Consider the following 9,178-nt stretch of genomic DNA (forward strand, 5'->3'; position numbering starts at 1 on the left):
ATTACCTTCCCTTTATCTGGCACTCCCTTAGGTTCCTTCCCTAGGCAGTATTGTTTCTGTTGGTCATGTCTAGACGCTACACGTACGTTGTAGCATGCCATGTTATTTGCTATATTAAATGTACCACCTGCTTCTTGACTCCCAGTGTCTACGTTACAGAATACTGCCTCCCAAAATGGAAGCAGCAGGAAATCAGTCAATGAGCAAGAATACCTACTTTGTCAACACCCCGACCAGCTGGCACAACTGGAGACGGCTATGGAAGCGGTTCTTCAGTGTTCAACATCTCAAAGATACTTTAGAGGTGCAGCCTTCAACTAACGGAGGATACTCTATCACCAGTCGACCCAGCCCATTCAGCAACCTGCCCAGGTCAGTGACGCCCATCTGTCTGAGCCTGAATATATATATATATATATATATATATATATATATATATATATATATCTCCTGGATAAATCACGGCACCCCATCTAAATGCTGTCGCTTCCTACTACAGTTCTACTTTTCGCACCAGATGGGAACTCCTACAACTGAGAGGTCCAAGGTTGCCACGGCCATTTCGCTGCTGACTGGGCGGGCATTGGAATGAGCCACAGCTGTCCGGGAGAGAGGAGCTGGATTTGTGTGAGGGGTTCATGGCTTGGTTCAGAGGTATCTTCGCTCATCCAGGGGCGGCAGGTAGCCTAGTGGTTAGAGCGTTGGGCCAGTAACCGAAAGGTTGCTGGATTGAATCCCCAAGCTGACAAGGTAAAAATCTGTCATCTGCCCCTGAACAAGGCAGTTAACCAGCTGTTCCCCAGTAGGCTGTCGTTGTAAATAAGAATTTGTTCTTAACTGACTTGTCTAGTTGAAGTTTAGATAAATACATTTAAGAAATTCACTGGGGGGTGAGTGCTTACTCCAACTATGGCAGGAGGACCAGGCGGCTGCTGAGTACGTGCTCACCTTCCGGACAGTCGCAGCATCCAGTGGCTGGAATGAGCCGGTGCTTCGTACTCTATTCAGTCCATCAGGTAGTGGACCCTCACCCAGCAGGGAAACCCATGCCCCTTCCCATGCCTCAGCATCCCTGGTCTCATCTATCCATTGACTTTGTCACTGATCTCTCCTCTGACAGTTTCATTCCTCTCTGGTCTCCCTACTGCTCTACAGGTCGCTGAGGTATTAGGTATTATGGCAGAGGACATCGTCTCCGACTGTGGGCCCCAATTCACATCACGTGTATGGAGAAGCTCGGTGTCACGGTCCGCCTCACTTCCGGGTATAGGCCTCAGTCCAACGGGCAGGTGTAGAGGATGAACCAGGAGCTAGGGAGGTTCCTGAGGAGTCACTGTCAGGACCGGCAGGGAGAGTGGGCCCGCTTCGTTACATCACTCCTCCACCGGGCTGACTCCCTACCAGTGTGTTCTGGGTTTTCATGCGGCTCTGGCTTTGTGGACCCTGGGCTAGACCGACGCTCCTGCGGTTGAGTGGTTCAGGTGCGCAAATGTGGCGCGAGGCTCACGTGAGACTTCAGCACGCCGTCCACTGTCAGAAGGAGCTGGCAGACTGACACGGCAATGAGACTCCTGTGTTCCATCCTGGGGATTGCGTCTGGCTCTCTACAAGGAACCTCCCACGCCACCTGCCTGCAAGAGCCTGAGCCCCCTGTTTGTGGGGCCATTCAAGGTTCTCCGGAGGGTCAACGAGGTGACGTATAGGTTACAGCTTTCCAGTGACTACTGTAGCTCACCTTTTCATGTCTCCCTTCTCAGGCCGGTGGTGTTTGGTCCCTTGGCTGATGCTGTCCCCCCCCCCGGACCTTGAGGGAGCTCCCGCCTATGCCTGCCGTCAGATCTCCCGACGTCATGGGGGTCGGCTCCAGTACCTGGTGGACTGGGAGGAGTATGGCCCAGAGGAGCCATGTGTTCTGGTGGAGGACATTCTGGATCCCAACATCTGATTTCCATCTTTGCCGACCGGCCCACTCCTCGGGCCGTCCCTCTGTCCTGCGGCTGGAGCTGTGCGTCGGGTACTGGCACGTTTACTCCCGCTCCTCCCCTCCAGCGTTCGATGTCGCCGGTTTACTAACCACCGGTCCTGGGAGCCATCATCACGTGCATCTGCACTTCATCATTAAGCACATCTGGACTCCATTACCTCCCCTTTATCTGGGACTCCCTTAGGTTCCTTCCCCAGGTGGTATTGTTTCTGTTCATGTCTAGACGCTACTCCTACATTGTACCGTTCCATGATATTTGCTATATTAAACTTCCACCAGCTGCTTTTTGACTCTGTCTACATTACACCGTCTTTACCGATACCATGATAATCTCCACCATCCTTGAAAATAAGGAGGCACTTACTGGTTAAATGTAAAAAAATAATTTACTCAATTATATTTGACCAAAGCGTGTTTAATTTTTTTGCAGTATGACTTTAGTGCCCTGTTGCCTACAGGATGCATGTTTTGGAATATTTTCATGGCGGTCATTGTCAAGTCACTACAATGTTGTTGCTCCATCCTCCAGTGTTTTTCCATCACAGCCACTGAACTCTGGCAGTTTCCCTCCTGTCCAGAAGGACGCTTGTCTTTGTCTGGGTGATTTGAATACATCACAATTATGAACTTCACCAAACAAAATATTATACTTCTAATTTGTTAATGCTACCAGTCAATGCCCTTCTTTTGGAAGGTTTTGAAAAGCGCCCAGGTCTCTCTACAGATACTCCCGAACTGGGGTATGCCAAATAATGTGATTCACATTTAAAATATATTTTTTAAACAGTACATTATATATTTTTCAACAGGGCTATACATTAGGCTGAGTATTTTTATTTTTTTTCTCACCTGAGTACCCATGTTTCACTGCCAAATAAAATTGAACCATCTAGTGTTCAGCAAAATAACAATGTCAAACATCCAATCACAACTGTTACTCTTGTGGGAAACCTTCACTCCTGCGCAGACATTTAGAAATGAAACATGACAATTTGAAAAGAACAAAGATGACTTTTGAGTAGTAAGACATGTATAAAAGCAACATACCATTCAGAAGGGGCTATAAATGTCTTCATCAAACAACACTGTCACAATACATCAGTGACATGGCAGGAGATGTTTTGAAACAATTACTGCTTTGCATACAAGCCAGTGAACTGTGTTACAGCTGGATGAGTCAACAGACATAGCGGGCCTGGACCAGCTCCTGGTATGTCTTATGTTTATGGGGGGTCAGTTAAGGAAGACATCCTTTTCTAGAAACCACTGGAAATCAGGACAAAATAAGAGGATATTCAAGTACTGGAGAGCTTTGTGACATCAAATGGACGTTGGTGGTCAAGACGTGTTTATCTGTACTGATGGCGCAAAAGCCATGACAGGGAGACATAGTGGAGTGGTAATGCGCGTGCAAGCAGTTGCTCCCGACGCCACTTGGGTACACTGCACCATCCACTGAGAGGCTCTTGCTGCCAAGTGAATGCCTGACAGCTTGAAAGATGGTTTGGACACTACAGTGAAAATGGTTAACTTTGATAAAACAAGGCCCCTGAACTCTCGTATTTTCTGCACTGTGCAATGATATGGGCAGCGACCATGTAACACTTTTACAACATACAGAAGTGCGCTGGTTATAAAGGGGCAAAGTATTGACACTTTTTTAAATTGAGAGATGAGTTTAAAGTTTTCTTTACTGACTATAATTTTCACTTGTCTGACCGCTTGCATGATGAGTTTCTCACATGACAGGCTTATCTGGGTGATGTTTTTTCTCGCCTGAATTATCTGAATCTAGGATTACAGGGACTCTCCGCAACTATATTCAATGTGCGGGACAAAATTGAGGCTATGATTAAAAAGTTGGAGCTCTTCTCTGTCTGCATTAACAAGGACAACACACAGGTCTTCCCATCATTGTATGATTTCTTTGTGTGCAAATGAACTCAAGCTTATGGACAATGTCAAATGTGATATACCGAAGCACCTGAGTGATCTGGGTGTGCAATTATGCAGGTACTTTCCCGAAACAGATGACACAAACAACTGGATTTGTTTCCCTTCCATGGCCTGCCTCCAGTCCATTTACCGATATCTGAACAAGAGAGCCTCATCAAAATTGCAACAAGCGGTTCTGTGAAAATTGAATTTAATCCGAAGCCACTGCCAGATTTCTGGATAGGGCTGCGCTCAGAGTTTCTTGCCTTGGCTAATCTCGCTGTTAAGACACTGATACCCTTTGCAACCACGTACCTATGTGAAAGTGGATTCTCGGCCCTCACTAGCATGAAAACTAAATACAGGCACAGACTCTGTGTGGAAAATTATTTAAGACGGAGACTCTACAATACAACCCAACATTGCAGAGTTATGTGCATCCTTTCAAGCACACCCTTCTCATTAACCTGTGGTGAGTTATTCACCATGTTTGATGAACAAATAAGGTTTTATATGTAAGATGGCTAAATAAAGAGCAAAATTATTGATTGTTATTATATTATTATTTGTGCCCTGGTCCAATAAGAGCTCTTTGTCACTTCCCACGAGCCGGGTTGTGACACAAACTCACACTCATTCTTATGTTTAATAAATGTATCGTATAGTGTGTGTGGCAGGCTTACAATGCTGTCAAAAAACATTTGAGAGTGCACTGACCCTGGTGCTAGAGGGGGTACACAGCTGGAGGTTGAATGTTTGAAGAGGTACAGGACTATAAAAAGTTTGGGAACCACTGCTCTCATTTGAATCTGTGCTTGAAATTCAATACTTGACTGAGGGACCTTACAGATGTACCGTGCATTCGGAAAGTATTCAGACCTCTTTACTTTTTCCGCATTTTGATACGTTACAGCCTTATTCTAACTAACAAATAATTATAGAGCAACAGTAAAATAACAGTAGCGAGGCTATATACAGGGGGTACCAGTACAGAGTCAATGTGCGGGGGCACAGGTTAGTCGAGGTATTTGGTGTATATTGTACATGTAGGTAGAGGTAAAGTGACAAGGCATAAATAAACAGAGTAGCAGCAGCATACAAATGGGGGTGGGGGGACAATGCAAATAGTCTGGGTAGCCATTTGATTAGCTGTTCAGGAGTCTTATGGCTTGAGGGTAGAAGCTGTTAAGAAGCCTTTTGTACCTAGACTTGGTGCTTCGGTATCGCTTTCCATGCGGTAGCAGAGGGAACAGTACATAGGTCCTGGATGGCAGGAAGCTTGGCTCCAGTGATGTACTGGGCCGTACTCATTACCCTCTGTAGTGCCTTTCGGTCGGAGGCCGAGCAGTTGCCACACCAGGCGGTGATGCAACCAGTCAGGACGCTATCGATGGTGCAGCTGTAAAACTTTTTGAGGATCTGAGGATCCATGGAAAATCTTTTCTGTCTCCTGAGGGGGAATAGGTGTTGTCGTGCCCTCTTCACAACTGTCTTGGTGTGTTTGGACCATCATAGTGTGTTGGTGATATGGACACCAATGAACTTGAAGCTCTCAACCTGCTCTCAAGCTTTCAAATCTGGCACCATCCCTACAGTGAAGCATGGTGGGGACAGCATCATGCTGTGGGGATGTTTTTCAGCAGCAGGGACTGGGAGACTAGTCAGGATCGAAGGAAAGATGAACGGAGTAAGGTACTGAGTAAAGGGTGCTTCAACAAAGTACTGAGTAAAGGGTCTGAATACTTATGTAAATGTAATATTTCAGTTTTTGTTGTTTTTAATACATTTTACAACATTTCTAAAAACCTGGTTTTGCTTTGTCATTTTGGGGTATTGTGTGTAGATTGATGAGGGGAAAAAAACAATTTCATCCATTTTAGAATAAGGCTGTAACGTAACAAAATGTGCAAAACTTTAAAGGGTCTGATACGTTCCGAATGCACTGTATGTATGGGGGACAGAGGAAGGGGTAGTCATTCAAAAATCATGTCAACCCCTAATACTTCACACAGAGTGAGTCCATGTAACTTATGTGATTTGTTGAGCCAAATTTTACTCCTGTACTAATTTAGGCTTGCCTAAACAAAGGGGTGAATACTTATGCAACAACTATATTTTTGTTATAAAAAATGTAATAATTTGTAAAAATGTTATTTTCACTTTGACATCATGGGGTGTTTGGGGTAGATCAATGACAAAAAAAAAATCTGAATTCAATCTATTTCAATCCCACTTTGTAACGCAACAAAATGTGGGAAAATGACAAGAGGGGTGAATACTTCTGATTCACACTGTATGTAGCAGCTTAGAGTAAAAGACACCCAACCAGGGAATAGGAGTCTTTTCATCTCTGGGCTTATGTGCGTGTGCATGAGAGAAAGAGTGAGCATTTATATTTATGTAGCACATTGAAACATGAAAACATAGCCTTGGATGGCAATTGGCATTCAAGGCGACGTACCGTTGTGAATTAAGCAGAGTAATAGCTGTGAATCCTATGTAAAGTGTGCCGTACTAAGACCAGGGAGGCTAGATCAGGGGATCAGTGTGACAGTAGCAGAATCACATTAGTGGAAACCAAGAATGTTCTCAGGGCAGGCCTGGTTGTAGCTAGATATGTTCGAGTCATGTCGGGACAATTTTTGCATTTTATCTAACCATAACCCCCTTTTCTATCCTTAACCTAATTCTTCTACCCTGCCACATTAATTCTCCTAAACGGCCATTTTAATTCTCCTAAACTGCTGCGTAAATTCTCCTAAACCTGCTACGAAAATTCAAAACCAGCAGACCTGCCCTGAGAGCAGTGCGAGTATACACTAATGCGATACTCCGTGACAGTACCCTAACCACCCAGAGATCAGACAATTATCACAAAGACGAGAATAAATTTAAGGGCTCGTTTGGCAAGGCCTCGTTAAGCGAGACCTCGTTATGCTCCCAGGATGCGCCTCTCATATGATGGAGCAATTAGAGACGGGTCATAGCCAGAGAATGGCTAACTGTTTGTTTAAATGTACAGTCATGAGGGCCATGCAGTCAGACCAGGGATTGACTAATCATGTTTTTTAAACAGACCACACACTTCTAATTCCCTCTGACCCTGCTGTTAATAAGAGGAAAACCGTATAAAATGTCTTGTTAGAGTTGGGGTAATAGCAGCAGAGTTCACAGGGGTTGAACCAGGGATGAGCAAAAATGACAAAACACCATAAAGATCAATGCATCAAAATAAACGACAAAATACTTGTATTTTGAAATGTATTTCATTAGAATACATGTATTTTAAAATACAGAAATACATTTGCAGGTAGACAGCCCGAACAGTAACAACATTCTCAGTAACAGTTACAGAAACATTTGACTTGCTATGACTGTGCTATGCGTTATTTATCTACCTTAGTTGAATACACTGACTGTAAGTCACTCTGGATAAGAGTGTCTGCTAAATTGACAAAATGTAAAAAATGTTCCATACCAAAACTAACTGCAAAGCACACTGGGTATTATTTGCCTTGTTTTGGGGCCATGTCTAGATGGGGTACAGCTTTACCTAATTATCGTAACCTGCATGTTAATGCTCCTAACCTGCTGCGTAAATTCTCCTAAACCTACTACGAAAAGTCAATTTTGACAAACGCTGTAACCCTTCTAGACAAAACCTTGTTTTGGGGGGCGGAGCTTATTAGAATAATACTCAGAAAAGGTACATTTTTACACACGTATATTAAGTTCATTTTGCAGAAGCTCTAATCACACCATAGTGCCGTCAGACTTCTGATACCAATGCAGGGTGAAAGGGGTCCACAAAATTGTGAACTGCTATAAAATAAATGGTATAGAAAAGTATTTTGTATTTTAAAAATACAAATTACAGCTCTCGAAAGTATCTCCTTACAAAATACATTGTAGGGTAGTTCAGCCCAGTGTAATATAAATGACAAAATACTCAGAAGTAATTGAAATACATATTTCAAATATATGTAACAGAAACACTGCCCATCTCTGGGTTGTAGCCATTTTAGCATAGTGGTCGTGTGAACTGTTTCTGTTCCTTCATAAGCTTCACTGACATAGAGTTTACCATCACAGGGTCTAGTAGGACTGCGAGGTCTGTTTACATTTGCATTCAGCACAGTGATAGATGAGCAACCGTGATTTACTGTGGGAGAGTCAGCCCTTGATTGAGTACCTGAATGAGACACGTTGGGTTACGTTAGGTTACATTAGGAATGGAATAGCGGTCGTACAAGATCACACAAATTATAGGACGTATAGTATCATATAGCAGATTTACCTAAATCCGTGGAGAACCAAGGAATCTCTAGAGTTTATGAACACTGAACGGGTTTGGTTTCTCATTATTGTATACGTTAGCAACGAAGTTAGGCAAGTTGGAAGCTTGTGTAGTAGGGCTTTGTAAAAAAAAAGGAGTAATACATTGATCTACGGGACTTTAATGAGGACAAGCCAACCTTTTGATATAGGATCGTGGTGAGAACTAAAACTGTCACCGGTGATAAAATAGATTTCTTTAAATGAACCTTTATTTAACTAGGCAAGTCAGTTAAGAACAAATTGTTATTTACAATGACGGCCTACCCCGTCCAAATCCGGACGACGCTGGGCCAATTGTGCGCCGCCCTACGGGACTCACAATCACGGCCGGTTGTGATACAGCCTGGATTCGATTAAAAAACATGAGCTGGCGCACACCTAGAATAATAGTTTGTGTGGAGGTGCTGACTAACGGCGAATGAACTATAAACTATCAAAAGAAAGAAAGTCGCACACTCCATGTATATGCTCCCAGCAATTTAATGGGTATTTACCAATGTTTTGACATCACTGTGCCTTCTTCAGGGTGCTTCACCAGGGTGTCTGTAGTGACGCCTCAAGCACTGAAATGCAGTGCCTTAGAACGCTGCACCACTCAGGAGCCCACTGGTATTATGGTAGACGGCATCCAAAGGTTTGAAAGTAGTGGCTGCTAAATTGTGGTTAATCGTGTCACCATAATCAAGAACTGGCAGGAAACTGGGTAATCTGCTTCCTGCTATGTAGAAACAGGCAAGATCTATTTCTAAAAAAGAAGCCCACTTTAAATATTAGCTTTTTAACTAGCTTAAACTTATTTAAATTGTTTTACATCAAGTCTTTGTCAATACAGATGCTCACATAGTTAAAGTCTAGAAATATCTAGTCCAAATAAATATATGATCTATACTTGGCATGTAGGTTTCTCACTTATGGGTGGAA

This window comes from Salmo trutta, chromosome 17 (genome assembly GCF_901001165.1).
Source record: "Salmo trutta chromosome 17, fSalTru1.1, whole genome shotgun sequence".
Lineage (NCBI taxonomy): Eukaryota > Metazoa > Chordata > Actinopteri > Salmoniformes > Salmonidae > Salmo > Salmo trutta.